General features: G+C 39.1%; 1 protein-coding gene across 1 annotated transcript in view; it reads left to right on the top strand.

Annotated features, from left to right (window-relative positions):
• Positions 1-27285, top strand: part of LOC109930350 (putative deoxyribonuclease TATDN3) — a 94488-nt gene that overhangs the window by 41709 nt on the left and 25494 nt on the right. The window lies entirely within an intron of this gene.

Raw genomic sequence — 27285 nt, 5'->3', positions numbered from 1 at the left:
CTCAAAAAATTAGTATTACTCCATTAAAGCTGTTTAAAATAGGATATACTGCCATTAAAACCTCAAAAGAGACAGAATTCACAATAGAAGCCACAAACAAAGAAAGAACCCGAATTATTGCAAAATAAAAATCTTTAAAACAGTTAAAGGATTTGAGCACAGTACACCAGGTTATAATCCAACAGGTGTATTTGAAAATGCAAACTTTCAGAGCTCAACTCCTCCCTCAGGCATGGTGTGAGAGAGAGGGTATAAGACACAGAATTTGTTAAGTAGAAAGGTAACAACCCTAAAACTGGCTGCCTCTTGTTGAATCTTTAATCAGTTAGGAAAGAGACTACTGATTGAAATGCAAAATTCAGATTCCTTTCAAGATATTGTACCAAGATGTCTGACCTGAGATGTCACCTCTTATATCTATAGATAATACCTTTAATGAGTTACACCTGAGGAAGGAGATGAGCTTATAAAGCTTGCGTTTTCAAATAAGCCTGTTGGACTATAGTCTGGTATCAAGTGATTTTTGGCCAACACTGGCATCTCCACATCATATCTGAGCATAATCAGAAGCCATGGTATCAGTAAAAATATTGTCAGGAAGATTTAATTTCAGAGATGGGTCAAATAGAACACAAAATTTGACATCCTAGAAAAAAAACCAATTCTTGAGGTATAGAATGGCTTCAAAACTGGATAATAAGTCAGAAGCTGAACGAGTAAATATACTTTTGTACATAATTGTGAATACAGTCAATGATGTTGGAGCTCACCAAGGTGTAAAAGAAGAAACAGAGACATTTACTTAGAGTCTTTGACAATTATTACAACCTCAGCATGAATAAAATTCTTGAAAGGGCACGATTTAAGAGAAGATTTCAGCATTTAAGTGAATCCATTGATAATCGCAGTAATGATCTTTACAGACTAGCGAAGAGATGCAACTATGGTGACTTAAAGTCAGAATTTATAAGGGACCAAATTGTTGTTGACATTACTGATGAGTCTTTGTCAAATTTATTACAGTCCAAAGACTCTGAAGAAAGGATTCAGATGTTGAATGAAGCAGAAGTCTGGAAATCTAACAGATCAGATAGATCAGAATAAAAGCAATTGCTAAGGTACAGAACCACAAAGGATACATGTAATAAGCCATTGCAGCAGGTAGGACAGATATTAGACTTTAAATGTCCTTACCAGTGCTGCTGAGCAAAAAAAAACCTCCCAAGCTTGGACCAAAACCAAATGCTTTTATTATATAATATTGGATCACTTTCAAGAAAATGTGCTGAAGTAGGACACAGTCACACAAAAACAGATCCAGGCCTAAAATTTCAGACTTCAAGAACCGGCAAGGTCTCTGGGAAAACACAAGTAAAGAGATAACCACTTGAGACAATTGCTGTATCTTCAACTGAATTGAGTCAGATTGCAATAGAGTTTAATGAATAATAAGTTCTGACACATTCAATTCTGATGCAGAGGTGACTCATAAGAGACATGTTCAAGTGGAAATTCTTCTCTCCTTATCTTCCATAGGAGAATCACCAATAGCAAGATCAAGCCAACGAAGAATTAATCTTCAAACAACATAACTGAAAAGTAACAAGTTGGATCCGCCAATAGTTCAATCACTGAGGGCAAGTGAAAAGGTGCAAACTAATCAACACATTGAGGTAGTAGCTTTACCTATGCCATTTCAGATCTACAGATGGAATGAGAACAAAAATTAATTCAAGATGTCATGCATACAACTCCATATAAGCTACCACTAAGAAGACACCAGCAAAGTCCCAAGGTTCAGTATACTGCAAAGAAAAAATTGCTTGCTGTATCCAAAAGGAATAATTTAATTTTTGAAAGAAATCCAAAAGATAAGAATCTTCCAGTTCAGAGAGAACTACAGACCTCTGGCTGTCAGGAAGACAACCCAAAATAAACTAGTTCTACCATCAATCTCTTCCAACTACTCTTCCAAGTCTGAAGGTAACATATTCACTAAGAGTAGTAAAACCTCCATATCATCTGAAATGTCACATCAAAGTCTTGGGGGAGATGACGTGGTAGTAAATGTAATTATGTAAACAATGGAAAATAATAATGTAATCATAAAAAAAGGGGGAATTGTATTGAATATGGATCTGAAAGAGTCCTGATAAAGTTAATATCACATGAGTGCCATAGGCACCTTTCACTGGGATGATGTCATGAGGTCTGGGGGGAGATTAATGAGAAGGTATTAGAGCTGAGACCAAGTCCTTCTTACAGTCGCTGTAATAACTTATACCATGGGCTGAATTTTACCATAAATTGGCTGTGTCAATTTTCTCAAGTTTCTTGGAGGGTTTCTCTCTGTGAAGCCTGCTGTAATCACCTTTTCCTTAATTCAATGTAACAATTTATATAATTTTGATTTAAATATCTGATGAGACTTGTGAGCTTCTTACAAAGCACTAGAAAGAGTTCTACATGCCTGTGGACTAGACACAGCTGGTCCAGTAATTGGAAGAAGTTGATCATTAATGCAGAATTATTTTCATGAAAAGAATGGGGAAATAAATTAACTAGTGCAATCAAAATAAGAATTTAATAGAAATCCACAAAAAAAATCTAGCACTGCTAGGAAATTATTCCATGCTTTTCACACAGAAAGAGAACAAATCTGAACTGAAACAGGGCAGGGAGTGGTGAACAGCAGACAAAGGTCAAGGTCTGTCAGTCAAATGGAGGCCTGAAGAAGTAAATGAGAGAAGGACTAGGAAACAAGACAGAGATTGAGACTGATCCAATGCAAGTGACACTGAAATCAAAACAGAGCAGTTATAAGAGAAAGAACCAACAGAGCATGCATAAAGGTAAGCTACATCATAAGTACTGGAAAAATCCTTTTTGGTTCCTGTGTGAATTCTGAATGGGAACTGTTGTGGTGGATGATTGGAGCAATCATTCAGGTTTGCTATGTTACAGTATGGAACTGGAGTTTTGTTCTTCTATCTGACTCTGCTGTGAGAAACAATAAACAATGTATCAAATTGGAAAGCTGGAACATTGGGTTACAGATTCAAAAAAAATTATGTAGATAGATGCCTGTGCTTGTTCATTATCAAGGAATTCCTTGACAGGTTTTATCACATTCATTGTATTAAATATATTTCTACAAGATTCAACATGACATCTGTCATGTATTTGACCACTTGACTGCATACTAAAATGGATGTTACTTTATAAAATATGTGTACTTCTGCTCTATTTCTGTGTGCGCTCTGGAGCAATTCTTGGGCTGTGTAACATCATTCTTTCAAAAAAACTCCTCTCAACCGATATCAAACTACTCATGTGACCGTATACCATACTGCTGACACAGTACAATCACCAAATACGCAAACTAAACATAAAACTGCAAAACAAACTTCTCGACATGATAGTGCTCAAATGCACTCATTCAGATGAAAACGCAGGAATTGACAAATGTCAAAATGATAAAACCTGACAAAGCCAACCTATTCAGATCCAATACATAGAACAGCTTGCACTTTAGATCTAAATGAAATACCTTCAACTGGTGAGTTTGTTGCCATCTGAAATCACTTAAACAGAGTGGGAATAACATTTGTTGTTAAGTTCTTAATTTTTTTTACACAGAGAGTGAATCATGTGTGGAATGAACTTCCAGAGGAAGTGGTGGACATGGGTACAGTTGCAATGTTTAAAATATATTTAGATAAGTACATGAATAAGAAATGTTTGGAGGGTTATGGGCCAAGCACATACAAATGGAACTATCTTAGTTTGGGATTATGGTCGGCATGGACTGGTTGGACCAAAGGGTCTGTTTCTGTGCCGTATGACTCTATGAGAACACCACCATACAAAAAACATTTGGGCACTCTCGGTGCAGTGATATTATCCCTACCTTTGGGCCAGAAGGCCTTGGTTCAAGCCTCACCTGCTCCATATGTGTGTTATAACATCTCTGAACAGGTTGATTAAAAAATACATGTCTCCGAGAAACTTGATGAAAATTGAAAAGCTTTCCCAGCAATGATATGTTGATATTTGAAGATCTCACAGCCATTGCTTGCTTATTATCCTGTCAATGATCATTATTCCTTGAAGGTTTGTGTTGTACAAAGAGTAATGTGGTAAATCATGATGATGTAACTGTTCATATGACTCTGACATCAGGAGGAAAGAAGACACCATTTAAAATAAGCATGTCAAAGACCGGTCTTAGACGCTGCACTAGAGCACTATATTTGCTGACCTAATGGTAAATAAAGGAGTGTTATGGTACATAGGGAATTGAAGGACCCTACTTAGAGACAAGGAGCAATCAGCCTCAAGGACAGAGTATGTGCAGATACCCATAGCCCAGAGATACTGCAGACCAGTATCTCAGTGTGTGACTGGCAGTATTGGCTTAAACAACAAGATAAAGCAGAAAGCACTTTTTGTTCAACTTATCTCTCTTTTTATTACAGATAATAATACACTTACTAGATGCTCCACTTCTTCAAAACATTACTTTTGCTCCAATCTTTAGACGCTCAGGAAAGACAAATATCATTTCATATGACCTCAGGGCAAACTAAGGGCTACTCCAGAAAATTGAAATATAACATTCTGCTAGAATTGGATAAATATTTGGAGGAAAAATATGTACAGGACTTTTGGGCAGAGTGGGATGAAGTGGATAGGTCTACTGAAGAGCCAACACGGGTACAATGGACCCAATGGTCTATCATTCTATGATTACATAAGAATGAACTACATTCATTCTCCAGCTATAGTTGAATTTATTGGGATTATTCAGTTCTGAGTGGCCTTCCAGTTGGTCTGAAATCAGATTCTTGCCATCTTTTGGATGTGATGAAAACAGAGGTGTCATCTGTTCATTTAGTGGATGTGGATGATTTGACAAATTGTCTGATTCCTGGCTAAGATTTATTCTTTAACTACCATTATTAAAATAGTTTAATTGGTCATTAAACCCATGAGGTGGTGAGGTAGTGGAAATGTCACTTGTTTTGTAATCAGGAGTCCCAGACTAAGATTCTGGGGACATGGGCTCAAATTCCACCATGTCAACTGGTGGAATTTAATTTATTTAATAAATATGAAATAATAATGAGAGATTACAAAACCATTGTAAAAATCAGTCTTGTTCACTAACGGCCTTTTGGGAGGAAATCTACTGTCATTACCCGGCCTGGTCTACATGTGACAGCATTGTGGGTGAATCTTAACTGCTGATGGATATGGTCAAAGAACCCACACAGATCAAGGACAATAAAGGATGGCCAACAAATGCTGGCCTGGTTATTGATACCCGCATCTCATAAAAGAGTTTACCTCACTGTTATTTATGATGTCTTGCTGAGTGCAAATGGACTGCTACATTTTCCTACAAGAACATACTTGAGAAGTAATTAATTGACAGATGGGCTTTGTTTCCAGTCACTGGTCAGGAAAAAATGAATACTCTTCAGGAATTTTCACTAGGGTTTTGGTCAATGGAACAGCCTGGCAACTGCAAGGGACTCCTTTCACAGCTCTGGTGAAATTGATGTTTTTTTTAAAAAAAGGTTTATTAAGATCTCTTAAGTCTGTTTTATTGAACAAACCTTACAACCTACACAGTCCCCTCCCATTGAATCTTCTTTAATTATTGATCATCATTGCCATACCTTCTTAAAAGGTCTGAACGTAACTGTTATTGACTCCAATTTGTTGTGATCATGAAAGCAAATACTCTCCTCCATCCCATGGGGTTTGGAGCCATGAGTTATCTGATAGTAAAATTTCATTTGGAAGTATCAAGTGACAAGTTATTATAATTGAGTTATCTTTAATTAGCCACATTGCAGTCAGAAGTTTGGCTGACAGCCTTTCTTAAGAGTTACAGTTTTTTCAGCTTTCCATCTGGAACAACATCAGCTAGGAATTTGAACAACCAACATCTCACGCTGACTTTGGATTCTTAGTCATTGATGTGCGAAAAAGGGATTTAACTGTCTTGTGAATAGCTGCTGGTTTCACTGTACTTTTCCTACTGACCTTGCCTTTGGTTATAATTTTAATATTGATTAATGCTGAACTATATGACTTTGGGAAAATCACACTTATGTCAGCAATACTGTGATCAAAATGGAAGCTATTCAATAGCCAAATTCCTTTGTCAAGGACTTGGGCCTGCCACACAGTCTTATCAGTGTGGGATTAGCTTGGTATAACTCTAACATAATGCTTGTCCTGTACTAAGCTAACAAACTAATTGGCTAAAGAAACACAAGCGAGATAAAGTCAATCACTTCTTGCTTGTTCAGGTGGATAGATAAGTTTTTTTTAAAAATCCTTAACATCTGGATTACTGGCAACAGTGTACAATGTGGCAACAGTGTACAATGTGGCAACATTTGCAATCAGCAGAACTACATAAGTTTGTAAATGGCAGAAGTAAAATTTGGCTATGTACCTACAAATTTCTTAGGCTTGCTCATAAAGTTGACAGTCTAAATTTATAGAAAAAGGAAATGTTGAATTAATAGGCTGGAGTGTGACACAAATTGTGACCTTTGTGCCATTTTAATTTCAGCAGCAGCTGATTTTATAAAAAAGGTTTTAAAAAGAGGTACAGAATTGAATTTTACAGTTCTTCCTTTGCTTCAAATAGATTATTCAGTTTTACTCTTGCAGTAGAGTCAGATATCTAATTTTAAAAAGTGTTAATTTGTGAAACATTGCAGTTAGTCATTCAGAAAAAGTATTTATAAATGTTACTAGTGAATCTGCTGTGATGTTGCAAACAGCAAGGCAGAGAATGTGATTTCATTTCTGAGTGTCTGTAGTTTCTCATTTTCTCCTCCTCTTTCCATAAAACTTTATTTTGCAACAACACCAGTGGAGCTTGAGAGAAATATCAGCACAGACATGGAAAGAAAATTCTATTCCAGGAATAGTGAGGCTTCTGTAGAGACTTGAACGTTAGATCTACACAGGCACTTCAGTGCAGTATTGAGGGAATGAGGTCCAATTGAAGGTGCTTATTTTCAGATGAGAAACTAAACAAAAGCCAAATCTCAGGGAGGATGTTAAGGGTCCCACGCGTTATTTGAAGGGGAACAGGGAAATTCACTCAGTACTTTGGTTAACATTTACCTCTCAGCTCATGTAACTAAATCAGATGTCTGGCTCAAAAACAGAAATTGTTGGAGAAACTCAGCAGGTCTGGCAGCATCTGTGGAGAGAGGCTTTTCAGTTCCACTGACCTTCCTTCACAACCATTTCATTGCAGTTTCTGGGATCCTGCTTTGCTGTGTTTCCTACATTACAAAAGTGACCACATAAGTATGAATTTGAATGGGACTAATATACTGGCAGTGAGATTTGACAGACCTACTTGGACGGATTTAAACTAGTAACGGGAGGGGGGGCACGGTGTTGTGGTGAGTGACCCAGGGAAATAGTGAGAAAAGAGATCAGTCTGAGACTGCTGCCGTTGTGAAAAGAAGCAAGTCAAACAGTGAGGGCAGGCAGCAACAAAGCAGAGAACGAAATAGGACTGATAAATTAAACTCCATTTATTTCAATGCAAGATATTCAACCCTGGTTGAAGGCATGTCAGGAACAGTACCAGGCAAACCTAAAAACGAGGTCTCAACCTGGTGAAGCTACAACAACAGAAGGACTACTTACAGGCTAATTGGGAAGGAGATGGCCTAGTGTTGTTATTGCTGGTCTGTTAATCCAGAGACCCAGGTAATTCTTCGGGATCTGAGTTGGAAACCCACCATGGCATTGTATCTAGTTGCCAGAGCCATGATCTTCTTTATTCAAACTTCACGTATTAAGTAGAAGAGGAGAGGCAAGAAAGCAAAACACTGAATTTTTACTTCAGGAACTTAGGACCATGGAGGAACCATATTCATCATATGGTCTTTTGAGTATCTCTGCTATTTAGGGGAATCTTTACAGAAAAAAGTAGCTCAGCATTTTTGAGCGGAAGAGGAACCCACAAGCCTTATACAATAAGGAATAAAAATGTACAGTCACATAGAAAAAAAAGCTCAAACACAGTTTATGAAATACAAGTAAATACTTACTGTGGCCTAGAAAAATGTAAATCTCTGGTTAAATATTTCTTGATTTTGAACATTCTCCCTATTTTTCTGGAGTTAAGATGCATTCTTCTTATGTTACAATCCCTCAATAAGCCATCTGGCAAAATAAGGCTCATATATTTCCATAAAATTGGAGGAATTCTATCAGAGTTGGTGAGTGTCATTGCTGTCTTGTGAAAATTGCTGTCTTGAATCTGCTTTTTTCTAGTCTAATGCTGTTCTTGCTTGAATATTTTGAATCCTGGTGAAACCTTTTTACAGAATCACAGAATTGTTTTAGTGCGGAAGGAGGCCATTTGGCCCATCATGTTCACATTTGCTGTCTGAGGATTTTAACCTAATGCCATTCTGCTGCATTTTCCCAATAACTCTGCACATTGCTTTTCCTTAAGCAATCATCTAATGCCCATTTGAATGCCTCAGTTGAAGCTGCCTCCACCACACTTCTAGGCATGTATTTCATAAACTCCCTACTCACTGAGTGAAAAAGATTTTTCTCACCTTTTCCTTTTGCAAAACATAAAACCATACTGTCTGGTTCTCAATCCATTTATGAGTGGGAATAGTTTCTTCCTATCCACTCTATCCATTCATAGAGGTGTACAGCATGGAAACAAGCCCTTTGGCCCACCATGCCGACCAGAGTTCCTAAACTGAACTAGTCCCATTTGCCTGTGATTGGTTAATATCCCTCTAAACCTTTCCTTTTTATGTACTTATCCAAGTGTCTTTTAAATGCTGAAATTGTACCCACCTCTACTAATTCCTCTGGCAGGCCCTTCATGATTTTGAGAACTATAACAAATCTCTCTCATAACTAAAGTGTCTCATCCCTGGATCTATTACTGTAAGCCGCTTCTGCACTGTCTCCACAGCATTCATATCTTTCAGATGGTGTGGCACCCAGAACTGTACGCAATACTCCAGCTGAGATATAGCCAATATTTATAAAGGTTCACTATGAAATTCCCTGCCTAGAATACTGCATTTTTTTTACTGACAGCTATCTCTAAATGCCCTGCCATTTTTAATTACTTTTGTACATATACATCTAGGTCTCTCTGTTCCTGCATACACTTTATATAATACCCTTTATTTTACCCTGTCTCTCTATGTTCTCCATATCAAAGTACATCACCTTACACTTCATCACATTGAACTTTATCTGCCACCCATCCCCCCATTCCACCAAAGTGTCAACTTCCTGATACACCATATTGACACCAACTACAGCTCAAGTTCCAGAGCAGACAGTTTGAGCTACTGCAGTTGATGAAACTTCCTGCCCATATAGTTAGCTAGGATAAGTAAAGCTGGTCCAAAGTAATTAAGCTAAAGCCAAACCAAAACTAGGCAGCATAGATTTAAGGTGGGCGGGTAAATACTTAAAAAAGGAGCTGAGGGGTAACTTTTTTTACACAGAGGGTGGAGTGTGTATGGAGCCAGCTGCCAGAGGAGGTAGTGGAGGCTGGTACAATTACAACATTTAAAAGGCATCTGGATGGATAAATGAATGGGAAGGGTTTACAGGGATATGGGCAAGGGGAGGCGATGGCCTAGTGGTATTATCAGTGGACTGTTAATCCAGAGACCCAGATAACATTCTGGGGACCCGGGTTCAAATTGCACCACGGCAGATGGTGGGATTTGAATTCAGTAAAATATCTGGATTTAAGAATCTGATGATGACCATGTCGATTGTTGGGGAAAACCCATCTGATTCACCAATGTCCTTCAGGGAAGGAAACTGCCATCCTTACCTGGTCTGGCCTACATGTGACTCCAGACCCACAGCAATGTGGTTGACTCCAAATTAGGGATGGGCAATAAATTCTGCCTGGTCAGTGACACTCTCATCCCATGAACAAATTTTTTTTAAAAATTGTTGGCAAATGTTACTAGGTCAGATTGTGATGTCTGGTTGGCATGGGCGAGTTGGACTGAAGGCTCTGTTTCTGTGCTCTGTGACTCTATGACTCTGGGCAGGGATTTTACTGTAAAAGAAAATATGAACTTTATGGCATCAAAACATCACAAATTGCAGAGAAAACTTGAATTGCAAATTGCAAACTTGAATTTCTGGTTTCCTCCCCCCGCCCCCGTCCTCAATGTCCAACTCTCCACACCACACCCAGCCTAGCCCACGACCAGCAAATAAAAACAGAGAAAGTACTTTAAAAGTATTTCATTGCTTACAAGCACTTTGGGGCACTCTGAATACTAAAACCTGTTGCAAATTATAGCACTTTTGAATTAAAGAAATTCAAAAATATTAAAATTATAAAGAACTTTTTCAGGATCTCTCTAAACAGTCGCAAAGCTGTTCTGTCTTGATCATTTGAGGGTAAAGATTACCAGTGTAGAAGTGACTAGATAGTGAGTTCAAAGTAATTGCAGGAATGTCAAGGTTTTAATGACTTTGGAAATAGTTTGCGCTTGCTCGCTACAACACCATCTTACAATATACATGATTTCAGCATTCTCAGAAGTGCTGGACTGCAACTGAAGATTCTTACAATAGAAGGATAAAATCGTGTTTGTTTAAGGAAGTCTGTTTTATTTTTCTGCTCAATTCTGATGAACTGTGATACAAAGACATTTCCGAAACCAAATGGTCACTTCTCGCTTACTTCTACTAGCCTTATCTACTTTTCCTGTTTTTTTTAAAAACAAGCAAACTAGGATGTGTTTTGATGTCAACAAGTATAAAGGTCGTTTGATATCTAGAAGTTTAATTTCCTTCTCCCCTTTGGCATACATACTAGTTCTACAAAAACATTTGATTAGTGAAAAGTACTCATTTCAGATAGTTTTGTCTACTGTTCTTTATGGAAATCACATACAACATACAGAAATCTAAATTGGGTTTGAACACAAACACAAAAGGTTGGAAAATCAGATTAGATGCAGCTCTCTCAAGGTTGTACTGTTAATACCTTTCATGCATTTGTGCATTATAATGTTAGTTCTCCAAGAGATTTACTGTGTTTGCAACTTGTATTTTAAGACAGCATTGTAGATGAATTAGTTATATGCCAGCGAACCAATCTGACAATTTATAGATTGGTCACATTTAGAAAATTAATGAATGGGTTTCATAGACAACAGTCACTATTTCGACCTAAGTTCAAAATGACCATTTGTGTACGCAAGTATCAGTTGACAAAAATGCAATAAAGGTATAGTAACATGCATTTTTATTGAATCTTTAACATTCTCAGACATCCCAAGTACTTCACTGCCAATTAAGTAATTGTCTAGGATAGTCACTATTGAAATGTACGTAAATTTGTGGTTAATTTGCAAGTTTGAACACACCAAGGTCCAACAAATGGCAATACAATAAATTACTGGATAATATATTTAGTAGGCCCGGCTAAGCTGCCTATTCAGCTGTTTGCTTGTATCCTACAGCATAGAGAAGGCAAATGGATATTTATTGTGGAGAAATGCACATTGTAACAAAAAGCACAGTACAAAAAAAGGACAGAACAGCAGGCAAGGAATTCAATAATCCGCTCAGCCTTAACTTGCTCCAGACATGTCCACCAAGACCAGTGGTTTAAAGCAGCAGAGACAGCTGAGTGGATTTACTGGGTCAGTAGGAGGGGCAGCACACGATGAAATCTACTCAAGCAGCAGCTAATTAATCTATTACTAAGTATGAACATGGTAGTAAAAAAACAAACAGGGATGGCAGTCGGAACCGTGACAGCTTCTTTTATTCTTGGTCCTAGGTGAAGCGGGTGGAAAGTTTACAGACTGACTCATGGGACTATAAATACTGACGTGAGTTTTACTGAAGAGGTGCCTCACCCAGCTCCAGAGCAACCAAACAGACCGTTCCCCATATCACTATGACCATCACTAACCCACTATTAGTTATTTAATTGTTCTCATCATCTTCAAAGAGACAGTTCCCCCCCTTTCACTCTCGCGTCTCTAGTAACAAAGGAAATGATTAATGTACTAGAGTAAGATCATTTCCTGGGCGCCATTTGAAGCAGTCGCATAGATTTACTCTACACTTTCTTTCTGATTCGGTTATTACTTTTAGGGAGGAATATTTCCAACGACGTCTCTCTCTTTTAGACTGTTATGACGATTTTTAATGGGGAGTGCCTCCTACTGACGGCAATTTATGGTCTTCCCCCCAGCCCCCCAAGAAGTGCGCCTCCAACTTCAGCCACCAGAAAGAGCTTGCATTTGTATAGCACCGTTCATATCCTAGCCAGCACAAAGAATTAAGTGCGTTTAAAATGCAGTCACGCAACTAGTTCACAGAACACTGTTTGGGAGATGAATACTCGATATCAAAACCAAAGTGACCGATTCCAAGGAAACATAACCCTACATGGACAGTGGGAGAAGTGTTGGAAGATTGAATATTTGAGGTGTTGAGGACGAGGGAGTTGTGGTGGTGACTGGTTTAAGCCTGGCCACCCCGGGGGGGGAGGGATAGAGGCTTCAAGCGGAGACCTCTCCTTCTACCTCCAGGCTGACACCCCTCACGCTAGCTTCTTTACGGAGACTCAGGCTGCGCTTTCCCCACACCGCAGGCATCTTCATGAGTCAGACCCCTGGCTGGATGTTACAGTAGTAGTTGTGCAGCAGCAGGCTGCTAGGTCCAAGGGCACAATAAATACTAGGATACCAGAAATTTGGAGCAAATGGTATGAAGCAGAAAGCAATGAACGAAATTACAGCGTGATGTTGTAAAATACAGGATGGCTAGTCATCCCGTCCAGGATCCTGGAGAGATCTTCAAAGCACTACCGTGGGATCTTTAATACCTTCAATTTAACCTGCTATTCAAAAGATGGCCTACTAATACAGTGTAACACTGCCTCAGTCCTGCTCTCAAATTCCACCTCCACTTTTGTACCCGACCTTCTGAAGTGAAACCTCTTTACAAGGAAGGAAATTCTACAATTGTTGCAGTTTCCTGTGTTGACCACCTCTTTTAAAAAAAACAAGAAATGTTGAAAGTTATTCCCCTTCCTTGTGCTGAACAGTCCTAGAAATGACATCATTGGTACTGTCTAGCGATCTCTAGGATGACAATAACGTAATTAAAAAATGTTTAGAACATTCTAATGTTAAGAAAAGTTTTGCAAATAGTGTATTCATTTTGTGAGCCAAATTTTCACCAACAAAGCAAACCTCAGAATGAAGTCATAATTTTGACTACATTCCTAATTCTTAGGCTTGACAAGAGCTAACCACTATGAAAAATTTATGGTGATAACTTTAAGGCAAGTGGATGGAACAATGACAGATTAAATTTAACACAGTCAAGTTCAAACAAAAATATTACACATAGGAAGAAAAAGTGGATATATGTACTTCACTATGAGAAAATCATGTTTTAGATATGTTTTGTAAAATAATTAAATGATGTACCAATTTCTGTGGTTTTAACATGTCTGTATTGGTTTAAACATGACACACAGAATTTAAGTGTATCGTTGTAACTCTGATTTGCTTATTTGCCTTTAAGTGCATGAAGCAGACCCCAGTCTGACATAATCTAGCATCAATTGATAACAGCCTGGGTTTTTGCCTCAACGTGGATGTACAGAATTTGAAGCACCTACCCTCATGTCCCCCTTTGTTAACTAACTGCCACCTCACATTCCTTACACATCACCCTTTGCCATTATGCCCTCCATGTCAACTCACTAAGTATCCACCATTGGTAGACCTTAGGAACCACACTAAGATAAAATGCTAAATCTCAACTACAATTTTCACTACAAAAATCCATCTCATTCATAAAAGTCCATTTAGCAGATTCAAAACACATGAATTTCTTAATTTCCATATCAAAACAAACAATTGCATTTAGAACTCAGCATTAAAGATAGCTAATTCTTTAATAATCTCTTTGAGTTGCCAATCAAACTATGAATTTACAGCCTCTTGTGATTATAACAGGCTGTGAAAAGCAGTCAGATGATGCAATCATGACAGCACTTGAGATCACATCAACAAACAATTTTTAAATTACTTGCACATTTTTTTCAAATCAAGACAGAGGCAGGTTTAAAGGTCAGCATATTTAAATAGCTTGAAAGTTGTAGAGACCTATCTGACCTTCACAAGCTTTTTCTTCTGCTTTAAAGGTTGTGAATTTGTAAGGCCTTTGCTGTGGCAAAAGATAGATTTGTTTGAACCTGGCACTATGTTCAAATAACAGAGACAACAAGGTGCAGGGCTGGATGAACACAGCAGGCCAAGCAGCATCATAGTCATACTATGTTCAAATAGTTCTGCTGTGTTCAGAATCCTTCCATGTATGAGACACAGACCTTTGCCCCACCAGCTAATTGGAAATTGAGGTAGGACTCTTGAATCCAGAGTCTCAATGGAATACTAGGCCAAGGTGTCTGGATGTGAAAATTATCCAACTTAGGAGTATAATAGACTAGGAGCTATTATCAGATATTCAGGGCCAATTAAATATCAACTATATGCCCTGGTAACTGGTCAATAGGCTTAAGAGGTTTGCTAGATAACAAGCAAAGAGAGCTAGGGGTGCAGGTATAAAGTTCCTTGAAAGTGGTGTTGCAGGTAGGCAGACAGTGTGATGAAGAAGGCGTTTGGCATGCTTACCTTCACTGGTCTTAACACTGGATATATGAGTTGGGATGTCATATTGTGACTGTACAGGTTTGGTGAGGCCACTTTTGGAATACTGTGTACAACTCTGGTTGCCCTTCTACAGGAAGGATATTGTTAAACTTGAAAGGGTGCAGAAAAGATTTACAAGTTTGTTGCTAGGGCTGAAGAGTTTGAGCTATAGGGAGAGGCTGAATAGGCTGGGGATCTTTTTCCCCCAGGGCATTGGAGACTGAGGGGTGCCCTTATAGAAGTTTATAAAATCATGAGGGGTATTGATAGGGTCAATAGCCAAGGTCTTTTTCAAGGGTGGGGAGCCCAAAACTAGAGGACATTAGGCGAGAGGGGAACGATTTAAAAATGATCTGATGGGTTAACCTTTTCACACTGAGGAGCATGTATAGAATGAGCTGCCACAGGAAGTGTTGGAGTGGGTATAATTACAACATCTAAAAGGTATCTGGATGGGTATATAAATAAAGTGTTTACAGGGATGTGGGCCAAGTGATGGCAAAAGGGACTAGGTTAGATTGTGATGTCTGGGTGACATGGATGAGTTGGACTGAAGGGTCTGTTTCCATGTTGTGTGACTCTATGACTTTCTCACTGTTTAGTGTATAATAAAGGAATTTGAAACCATCTTCTTAGTCGTGGAGCTAAAACTGGTCCAAAGACCAAGAACAATTGCTACCTCAAATCTGAGAAGCATAAGAAGCCCGAACAGGCTACAGAAATCTGAAAATTCTAAGAGTTTAAAAAGAAAGTACTGTTTGAGAAGTCTGCAAAATGAAAGGAGTTCAGGTTTTGCATGCTCCATTGGTCATTGTTGCAATGGGAAGTATAACCTGAAAATTGTGTAATTACTGCCTCACTTACTAAGTCCTATTTTATGCTTAATAAATCTTTTCACTTTGCTACAATTTGATGGTGTCTGTTGACTTATTAATCGTGGTCAAATTCCTTACATCAAGAATAGTGTTGAATTAGTAAAGGATGTAATTTACAAGTATTAATACATTCAAATATTTGAAATACTCAGTCAATGTAGAACAACAATCAACAAAACAATTACACTGCTGAATTATGAGCTAAAGTAAGTCAAATAAAATTGTGACCATGTTTTATTTATGCTAGTCAAACCATACCTTGTGTACCATTTCCAGTTGAGCTTACTGAGAAACAAGGGAGGTATTCAAAAGCTAGAGGCAATGTAGAAAAGAGAGAAAATCCTAATGCCTGGGATAGATTTTCAGTATGCCACATGGGCTTAAATGTGACAGTGTGGATGATCACCTGATGTAGAAACCACCTGATTTTAACAGCCAAGGATAAGGGATGCAGCATTGGGAAAGAGTGTGACATAGGAAACACGACGATATAGAATGCAAATGACAGTGAAGAGCACAACGGGATAAAATGGAGGTTAGAAAATTGTGGAGAAATGGTAAGTGTGATGATCACGAGGCAATTTTAGCAAGTTTATAACAAAGAAGGTTATCCTCTAAAATGGACAGTTATTCTCTGTCCACCTCACTGTCCTACATCTGATCACAAAATCTGGGGCATTGTGGTGGTTGTGAAAATTAGGAAGCACACAGGTGGGGTCCCAGCTCACAGGAAGCAAGAACGAGAACAAGAAGAGTGCAGACTAGAGGGCTGAAGGGTTGGGAGTGAATGTATGCTGCAAAGAAATAAATCATTGGGGATATCTTTTAGATTGATCCACCCCTGCTCCTATTATCTTGATCCAAAACCTGATTGGATCCCTGGTCAGGCTTGCCATTCATCAAAAAGAATAATGGAAGTGAAAGATCTCTCAGAAAAATATTTTGAGGAAAAAAATGGAACCAAAGTAAAAAAAAACATTATCATAAAAAAGCAAAAGGGAGAGTAAAAAGCAGATGTTCGAACCTTTTATCCTCCACTGTGTAAAGAGAAATCTATTTACATAGCAGCGTTGCTGCACTGCAACAGAGCACAGCAAAGAACATTTTGTCCTTAAGGGAAAATTAGATACTCTGTGAAGAGAGCAGAACTGTGTGATTGTTCTTGGATTGCTCCAGAAAAGAGCTGATGCAGACCTGATAGGTTCAATGGCCTCTTTCTGTACTGTGAACATCATTGTTTCTAAAACCACAGAAAGAGTGGAGTCAATGAAGGGAAATAGTTGAGAACCGATCATAAAGAGATACTTGCCAACTTACTGTGGACAATGTCATCAGGAATTAACAAGTTATATGTATCAATGTACTTAAAATATTTCACCATAAATCCAACTTAATTCCCATTCTCTTTATTCATAAACCTTCAGAACTATAAAAATGTTAGAATGTGGTTTTGGTACATTTTAACTAAATTAATTTTATTTATATTTCTGTATTATTCTGGATCAGTCTTGCTTTCATTTCATTTGAAACAATATTTCTTTTGCACAATCACAAGAAATAAGTACATTATCCTGAAGTTCAACATGAAAATACTAATTCTGTCATAATTTATTTGTCTATTGTTTTTCAGAGCGAGAACTTCATTGGCAAAGCCACTATTTATTACCAATCCCTATCTGGCTGTCCTGAGGTGTTCCTTCCCTTTCTCTTCAACTACAGTAGTCCATGGATTGCAGGTGTTCTCACAATACTGTTAGAAAGTGGGAGGGATATGGGCCAAACGCAGGGAAGTGGGACTAGTTTAGCTTGGAAAACTTGGCCAGTATGGACGAGTTGGACCAAAGGATCTGTTTCCATGCTGTACGACTCTATGACTGTATAACTGTTGGTGAGTTGCTACCGTGCATCCTGTCGATAGTAAACATAGCAGCCAAGGTAGTTTGAGAGTCTATGTTTAGTCTGATGAGGACCCCATCAAACACATTGTTTTGTCCCAAATGGCACAGAGCATCTTGGTTGTTGTTTCAGTTATGAATATCTAGGCAGGTGAAGAGTAATAAGTTATGGGTTAGGTTTTATGTGTACACACAAGGTATGTTTTCAGCAAGGTGTACATAAAATAGGTTGGTGGCTAGTCCCCCAAGCTCACCTGCCATATGTAAATAAACAATTGAAGGTCAATTAGGCTTGTTAACAAGCTTATTAAACTGAATGATACACTGCCCACACTGACTGGGCAGCCAAACAGAAAACCACAAGTTGATTGACTAATCAGTCTTAAACCTCCTTCCCCCCTTGCTGCCTGTAGGTGCTCCTTACATCTGTGCTCAACAATTAATAGCCATGACACATTTGTTTTTAACCTTAAATAAACATTAAATATGTGACTACCTAAAGATTAACAGTGGGTACTTCATTCAGGAGGTTCCCTGTTCGCATTGAGGGTACCCCTCAAGATGTCATTTCCCCTCTTTCTTCCATGTGGCATACCCTTCAAAACTCCTCCCACCCCACATCTCCTCTTCCTTTTTTGTGCTGCAGAATCACTTCCTGCCTTAAAACATTAGGACTTACGACAATTCTCTTTGAGCCTCTATCTGCAGTCTGAGCAGTACCCATCACTGAGCCCTAGTCAATCTGATAAGTCAGCAGCTCCGAAAGGTGAGACTTATTTCCACATTCACCATTAAGCACTTTAGCTCACAGTACTAGTGGCAGGGGGCTGCGGGACAGGCTTCTCAATGTTTCGGCTTCCAGCTCACATTCTTCTGGCAGAGGGGCAGTGGTGGGTGAGCATTCTGCCTGCCCATCCTCCTCACACCACCCCCTCCCCACATCCTCTTATTCCTCTGATGTGTGCCTTATGGGTATTGGAGTTTTGAAAAGTCAAAGTGAATATCTTTAACCCTGAATTTGATACATTCTTGATTGACAAGGGAGCCAAGAGGATTAGGGAGATAGACCTGAAAATTGAGTTGAGGCCACAATCAGATCAGCTATGATCTTACCAAACGTTGGAACAAACTAGATGGGTCAAATGGGCTGTTCGTGTTCCTAATTTACATCCCCAGCAGTCTGATTTGGTTGACCCTTTCCCTTCCCATCATCCCCTTCCATACACATCTAAACCCACCTAAGTACTCCTCAATTCTCCTTGAGGCATTCTGGGCTGGTCTGCAGTGTGTTTCTTTGTTCTCTTGTTGCAGTTGAAACTCCCTGCATTTTACTGCTGTTCACTCAGTTTGCTGTGGTCACACTATGATTAGCATGGCATTGAACATGTTGCTTTTCTGGCTTGATTGCCTGCCTAGTTTTAGTTCTGGTCTTATCATCTCAAATGTTTTGCAATATGCACACTTAACATGATGATCTTCCCACATCCCACACTAGCTGTTTTGTTTCCAATCCAATCCCAATGCTACTTAAACAGTGTCATTGTATTTTAGCTTTTTGCATTAGGAGGGAGTATTGTTGCCAACCCTCCAGGATTGATCCCAAGTTACCAGGGATTGAAAATGAACTTCGAGTACTCTGCAAGCAGCTGGGGGTGAATCATAGGATATTAAAACATTCTTTTAATGTTTAAACTCACTCAGAGATAGTAAGAACTGCCGATGCTGGAGTCAGAGATAGCACAGTGTGGAGCTGGATGAACGCAGCAGGCCAGGCAGCATCAGAGGAGCAGGAAAGCTGACATTTCAGGTGGGGACCCTTTTTCAGAAATGGGAAGTTTTGGCATTGTATAATGTGACAGGATTATTTAATAACTTCAAGGTAAGCAACAAACATAATATGACTGAATTTTACATTCAATTTGGAAGGGAGAAGAGTGTATCTAATACTTGTAATTTAAACTTAAGCAAAGGCGACTATGTGGGTATGAAAGCTGAGCTAGCTGAAGTGAATTGAGCTAGGGGATAGATCAATAAAGAAGCAACAGCAGATATTTAAGGAGATACTTCCAAATACACAGAATAAGTACATGTATCTTCCTAGCATAAAGACAATCTCGCAGGGGATGACCCACTATCTGTGGTTAACTAAAAAAAAGTCAAACTTAAGGGAAAGCATTTAATTGTGCAAAGACAAATGGCAGGTCAGACGAGTGAACAAAATATAAAGAATGTTAGAGAATGACAAAAAGATTAATAAGAAGAAAGAAATTAGAATTTTGGAGGAAACAAGTGAGAAATTTAAAAAAAAGGATAGCAAGAGTTTTGATAGATATTTACAAAGGAAAAAAGTAAGTAAAGTGAGTGCTGGATATCATCCCAGGGGTTTCATATGGCAGGTGTGATGTGTGTCAGGTCCAGTGGTGGTGCCTTGGTGCTGATGTTGAGTGTCAGGCTGGTAGGATGGGGCAGTTATTGGGTCCACTGGCAGAGGTGCCCATATCCAGGGGAGTGTCATGCCAGTGGATGAGGGGTTCACATTGGTCAACAATCCAAGGGTTGTATGACATAGATGGAGATTTAGTTGCGGGTGTCAATATTGAGCCTGGCATTCAGTTTAACAGTTATCCAGGAATTAAAATAGGTTTTTAATCCTCGAACATTTCCTAAGTAACTATTAGCTTAATTGTTTCGGATCCTTCAACTTTAATGGATTCTTTTGGCAATTGCACATTGGAATCTTAAGGTAATCCTCTGGATCAACTGTGTCTGGGATTCTACACAATTCTGACATGCAACTTCTCTCTAAACTACAGAAATAGTTTTCTGCCCATCAGAATATCTGAGTCTCTGCCTCAGAGGAGGTGGAGGCAGGGTCGAATATTTTTAAGGTGGAGGTAGACAAATTCTTGTTAGACAATCAAAGGTTATTGGGAGTAATGGAATGCGGAATTCCAAACAAACAAATTTGCCATGACTTTATTGAATGGCTGAAGGAACCAAGCAGTCTGCTTAAGCTCCTAATTCGTATGTTCATAAATTTCCCGGAAGTCATCCAGTTAAAGTTGGAAACAATAGTACAAAGGATTTTCAAACAAGCTCAGCTTCATTTCTACCTTGTCTGTCAGCAGTACGAAGGGGAAAGAACCTCAAGCACATAAATCCTTCAGGTGTGCCAAGTGAGATCCAATCATGTTAAGGAAGAGAGATGTTTGTGCAATTTATTGCCATTCACCAGGTAGAGACTAGTATGGTGGAGCAACAAACCTCAGTATAATTTCATTTAAATTATTGACAAGCAATTCGTTTTGCTAGATCATACAGACTATATTTTTATCTTTCATGTTAGATTACATTCATTTTGGCAAAACAGTATTCCTGTGTGTTAATGATTTGTAGCAACATTTTAATTTCCCAATAGGATTGATTATAGAAATACCAACAGATCTGACTGAACAATTTTCTTTTAATCTTATAGAACTCCTGAATATATGCATGTGTGGAGTGCAGTTTTGATGCTTATAGTGGTTCTGCTGTAACCCAAACATGTCAGAGCTTCATAGATTATAAAGCAGCAAATTTACTGAACTTGACAAAACTAAATTACATATTTGACATGAAGAAAAACTATTACATCTCCCTGAAGATGATACATACTGGGTTTAGCATTGACAAGGGGGCAATGATGATTGGAAACACATTTAAGATATTTAGCAAAAAAAAAGCTTAATTTTACACACAGCACGATTAGTGCTATAAGTAGAGTTAATAAGAACTTTCACAAGCAGTACTTACTAGAAAAGGAAAGATTTACATTCCTTAAGTAAAGAGGAAGGAGTGGATCTAATTGGAAGGCTTTTTCAAAGAGATAGCACAAATGTGTTGAATGGCCACTATCTATGCTCCAAGGTTCAATGATTCACAACAGATTAAGAATGAAAGCTTCTGGGCATCTAGAAGAACAAACTGTTCAGAATGTTTTATATAACATGTGGAATATGTTTACTGCTTGGCAACTGATGTAAAATTTACTAATTTGGCAATATTTCATTTCAGTACTACCAAATGAATTGATACTTTCTCTGTTTCATCCCCCAACCATGATCAATTGTAATGAATCGAGGAAACATCATGCCCCAGATTTTACAATCAGCAGTGAACAAATGGTGCTAGCTTACTATGGACACATGCACAGGAATTTGTGGTGTTGACCATAGCAACCCTGTTTTGTGGCCAATGAGTGGAGCCAGACAAGGAGCCAGAATCACAAGTGGAATGCTGTCACAATTTTAACTTTATTACTAAATTGTCTAAGCAGAATCTCAAAAACATGGACAACTAATAAAATAATGCACTATAGAATTTCTATGTTAAAGGTACACTTAAAGATTTATGTGTTCACACTAGTATATAACTAAATCACCAAAAAAACTGGTATTACCCCTTCTGAGGTAGTTAGCCAGGCCACTTTAATATAAGGGTCATTCTCTTGCTTGTGGCTTCAAGGTCTTCTTCATGACGGTTAGTCTGTGGTTGTCACAGATGATCTGTTGAAGTACCAGTTCTTTTATACCTCTTTTCTTTGGCTTGAAGAATAGCTTTAGTCAATCACAAGCTGCTGACCATTGGTCGTAGACTTGACAATCCACCATCCAGCTTCTCTTAAGATATGATCTTGGTTTGCGATTATCTGTTCTTTTGTTAGTTGTTAGATATGATCTAATCTTGTGATTATATCTTTTGTTAGTTGCTTCTTCTACTATCGGCATGACCTTCCAACTCCGTAGTCAGAACTGCTGACTGTATTCCTGTGAGGCATGTCGAGGCATGTCTTGAAGCTAGCATACCAACATGACCATTTTTCCCATTGTGCTCTGAATTAGGAACTTAGCCAAAGGGGGTATGGCTAAAGTGATTTATGGAAATCTCCTTTATTAGAAGTCTGGGATCTTTGTGGACATGTCTAGCAATAGTGATTTCTTTAACACTATCTCTTTCACAGGACAGGGGAATTGCTGGCTACACCAGCATTTGTTATCCATCTCTAATCATGGTTGAGAAGGTGGTGGTGAATCACCATTTTGAACTGCTGGACTCCATGTTGTGTAGGTATGCCTATAGAGCTGCTAGGAAGGGAGTCACCTGGTTTTAACCCAGCAACAGTGAAGGAATATTCCTAGTTCTAAGCCAAGACGGTATGTGACTTGGAGATGTTGGGTGTTCCCGTGCATTGGCTGCCCTTATCCTTTAAAAGGGGCTGCTGGTGTGGAAAATACAGGTGAAAAAGACTTAAATGAGTTGCTACGGTGCATCTTGTACATGTTACACACTGCTGCCATTGTGTGACTGTGGTGGGGGGAGTGATTTTTAAAATGGTTGATGTAGGGGTGCCAGTCCTGCAGGCTGCTTTATCCTGAAAAGTGTTGAAATTCTTGAATGTTGTCGCACTTGTACCCATCCAGGCAGGAAGAGAGTATCCCATCACACTCCTAACTTGCACCTTTATAATAGTGGACCCATTGGGACATTTGGGGAGTCAGCTGGTGAGTTACTCACTATAGAGTGCCACACTTCTAACCTGCTGCTGCATTTGTATGGCTCATGCATTTCATTTTCTGGTAAATGGTAACCCTCAGGATGTTGCTAGTGGGGGGGTTTGCAATGGTAATGCCATTGAATGTCAAGGGAACATTGATAGATTCTCCCTTTTTGGAGAGAGTTATTGCCTACTTTGTGCTACAGATGTAATTTGCCACTTATTAGCCCAAGCCTGAATGGTGTCTAGGTTTTCAGATATTGACGGCTTCAGTATCTGAGAAATCGGAACCGGTCAGTGTAAGTAAGCATAAAGGGAGATGATAGTTTAGTGGTATGATTTGTATACTATTAAATCAGAGTCCAAGATAGCGTCTGGGGACCTGGGATCTAATTCTGATGTGGCAGATGGTGGAAGTTGAATTCAATAAGAATCTGGAATTAAGAGTCTAATGATGACCCTGAAAGTGTTGTAAATTTTCAGGAAAAAAAAATCTTGTTCACTAATGTCCTTTAGGGAAGAAAACTGTCGTCCTTCCTTGTCTGGCTTACATGTCACTCCGCACCAACACTGAGGTTGACTCTTAACTGCCCTCTAGGCAATTCAGGATGGGCAATAAATGCTGACCTAGCAAGAAACGACCACATCCCATGAATGAATAAAAATAAAGGATGTTTAATTCTATATTTATTGGATGAAGAAAGCAAAATAAAGAGAAGGACAGACATGAACTAGAAAAGATGTTTTAATTTAAATTATCAATGTTTTAAAATCTTGAACAACAAAAATATCTGAAGGAATGAAACTTCCCATTTGTAGAAGTCCACATTGTGTCAGAGAAGTAATTTTCAGTAATTAACACTTAGTACATTATTAAAATTTCACCAATAAATGAATAGACCAGTCTTAATATTTTCCTGATATGTTTAATGGGTATCTATTGAATAAGTACTACAACTCCACCACTTCAAGTTGTTCTATGTGTTTCAATGCTGAGCCTTTAGACAAGAGGCTGTTACCGAAGAAACAGGGCATTTCAGGAAGGTTGTGCCTGATTTCTATATTTAATCGGCTGTGTAGGGTTGTTGGAAATTGCAGTCCAATTTAGTCTTTGATAAAATCTGGACTCATCTATTGGTGGAAAGGTTCAGCTGATGGGAGGTTCACTTGAAAATCTATTGCATCAGTGCAGAGGTGGATGATGGAATAACTCCACAGAGATCATTATCCCATCACCAAATCATCCTTTATTTGCACATGGAAAGTCCTTTGACATTGATCCAGCTCTTTCAGAGCCAGCCCTCAGAATGAACAGAATGCCTGACACTCCTGTTTATATTCTGTCAGGCAGAGCTCCCTGATTGGAGTATTAATCTGGTCCAATCAGGGAACTCATATTCTATGAGCCCCACCTGGCCGACCTTGTTACAATTACTACATTACTCTCCTTCTGAGTATGAGGACATTTTTTTTTGTATTTTTCTCCCAGGACGTGTTAGTACCAGGTCAGGTTCCTCCAACACTGCCTTTGATGTGGGCGGCAGGTAACACACAGTAGCTCGCCACTTGCGTCTGGAGTGTCTCAGAAGAAATTCATTCTCCTCTTCAGGCGGCAAAGGTATCAAGGTGACAACATCCGTCATGTCCACCTCAGATTCTGAGATATCTTTAAAGTTTGACAGAGAGGGAGAACCCACGGGTTCCAGAATGGAAAGGCAGTCAAGGAGCTGGGCACCATTTGCTCCCACACCATTTGCAAGTTTGCAGCTTTCATATGATCTACCTGCTTGTTTAGGACCATTGCATCTAGATGAAGTTTATATGTCACTGGACCTGACCTCACATCGACTATGCCTCTTCCCTATGCAGGGCCATTCCCATGGTTCCTACACCAAACCTCATTCCCTGAAGTAAACTGTCTCTCTCGCTTAGTGGAGTCTTGTGTCTGGCATTGGCATTCCTGATGCTGTTTAACCGTCCCTCCCCAGTCCAGGAAGATCCGATTTAACCTGTTGCAGAGTCTTCTCTCCATTAGCAACTCTGCTGGAACTATCCCTGTAATTGCATGAGGAGTGGTCCTATAATCAAATAGGAACTCGGACAGTTTGGTATCTAGTAAAGCTGCATGCTTTTCCTTTAAGCCTGCTTTCAAAGTTTGGACTGCTCTTTCTAGATGATGGATTGTATGGAGCTGCCCTTACACGACAAATACCATTTAGCTTAGGAAATACTCAAACTACCCTGCTGGTAAATGATGGCCAGTTATCTGTGACCAACACTTCCGGGAGTCCATGTCTTGTGAAAGGTGCATGCAGTTTTTCCAATTGTCATCCCCGTGTTTGATGAATGAACTCTATGAATGCCCAGCCACTTTGTGTGTGCATCCACAATCACTAAGAACATTGAGCCCATGAAAGGACCTGCATATTTGACATGTGACTAAATCCAGGGTTTACTGGACATTCCCACGAATGTGGGGGAGCTGCTGGTGGTAATTTTGTCCTTGTTGGCATTCTGGGCGCTGCCCCACCAACACAACTATGTCTGCATGCAATCCTGGCCACCAGACATAATGTCTTGCCAACATTTTCATTTTGGAAACCCCTGGATGACCCTTGTGAGTTCAGCCAGTGTCTGGCAGTGACCTTTGTTGGGACAATTACTCTTGCTCCTCATAATAATGTGCTATCCTCTACTGTGATCTGGTCTCTCCAGGTCCAAAAAAGTTTCAGTTCTTTTTGTGACAGCCCTTTGGCTTCTCCCATCACTACCAGCTATTTCAGTTTTGCCAGCACTGGATCTTTCTGCATCTAAAATTTGATATTGTCAGCTGTGTCTGGAAGTGCATGTAGAAAATTTAAAGCTACTACAGACTCTTCCAGTGGTGGCTCAATGCATCTGCATTTGCTACTTGGCCTAATTATACACACTTAGTATTAGAACCCACTGCTGAATTCAGCCTGAAGCTATGGTACTGCCTTGTTCTCTTTAAGTAGACCTAACAGGGGATTATGGTCCACTATTATTACAAATTTACATCCATAAAGGTATTGGTGGAACTTCCTGACTCTAAAATAACCACCAAACCTTCTTTCCCTATCTGCATTAGCTAAAGTGCTAGATGCTTACACGATTGGGCATTCCTCTCCATTGGGCCACCTATGAGCTAATACTATTACGATGCCATAAGGGGGGGCATTGTATGTTAATATCAGATCTTGCTTGGGACCATAGTGTGCCAACATCTTAGAGGATGATGGCTGGTGCTTCAGTTCCTTGAAAACTATGGCTTGGGCTCTGTGACCATTTCCAAGGCTGACATTTTTATAAGAATGGATGCAAATGTGGCAGGATAGAGACCAGTTTATGTATGAACTTTCCGTAATAGTTCATTAGTCCAAGCAAAGACCTAAGCTCTGGTACAGATGTGGGAGCCGGGGTACCTTTGATTGCCCTCACTTTATCTTCCAATGGGTGTAACCCAGTTTAGTCAACCCTGTAGCCCAAGTAGGTCACTTGACGGTGCCTGAAACACACATTTTTCCCTTCTAAGGGGTATGCCCGCCTGCGAGAAATGTCCAAAGGACAATGTCAAAGTTCTCTAAGTGCTCTTTATTGGCCCAGTCATTAGCAGGTCATCTAGATAAATGGCAATCTGGCGTAGACCTTGCAAAACGTTCTTCATTGTCTACTGAAAAATTGCACAGGCTGATGATACCCTAAAACCCACTCTCATTGCCAGTGAAACAACTCCACAGAGGCCATCACCAAATCACCCTTTATTTACACATGGATAGTCCTCTACATTGATCCAACTTCCTCTAAGCCAGCTGTCAAATTGAACAGAACCTCTGACACTCCCGTTTATATTCTGTCAGCCAGGGCTCCCTAATTTAGCCAAATTAACAGACCCAATCAGGGAAATTATATTCTATGTGGTCCTTGTTATAATCACTTCAGATGGAATTGATAACTTGCCTGGAATTTAAAAGGATTTTTAAAAAAAATTATTTGAACTAGCTTGAATTACACTTGTTTTCTTCTTTTATCACTTTATAATTCTCGTAAAATGTGACTTGCTAATATCCTCTGATTTTGTTTTTTTCCAAATAATATCTTGTTGATTACCTGGAATATGCTGGATGCTGTATTACATCTGATTGTTGTCAACAGTTTCAGGTATAGTATAACGTTACCACATCTGGTCGAATTGACAATGGTCAGAGGGGGAA

This window comes from Rhincodon typus, chromosome 9 (assembly GCF_021869965.1).
Source record: "Rhincodon typus isolate 14 chromosome 9, sRhiTyp1.1, whole genome shotgun sequence".
NCBI classification, from domain to species: domain Eukaryota; kingdom Metazoa; phylum Chordata; class Chondrichthyes; order Orectolobiformes; family Rhincodontidae; genus Rhincodon; species Rhincodon typus.
This window is presented reverse-complemented; position numbering and strand designations above follow the sequence as displayed.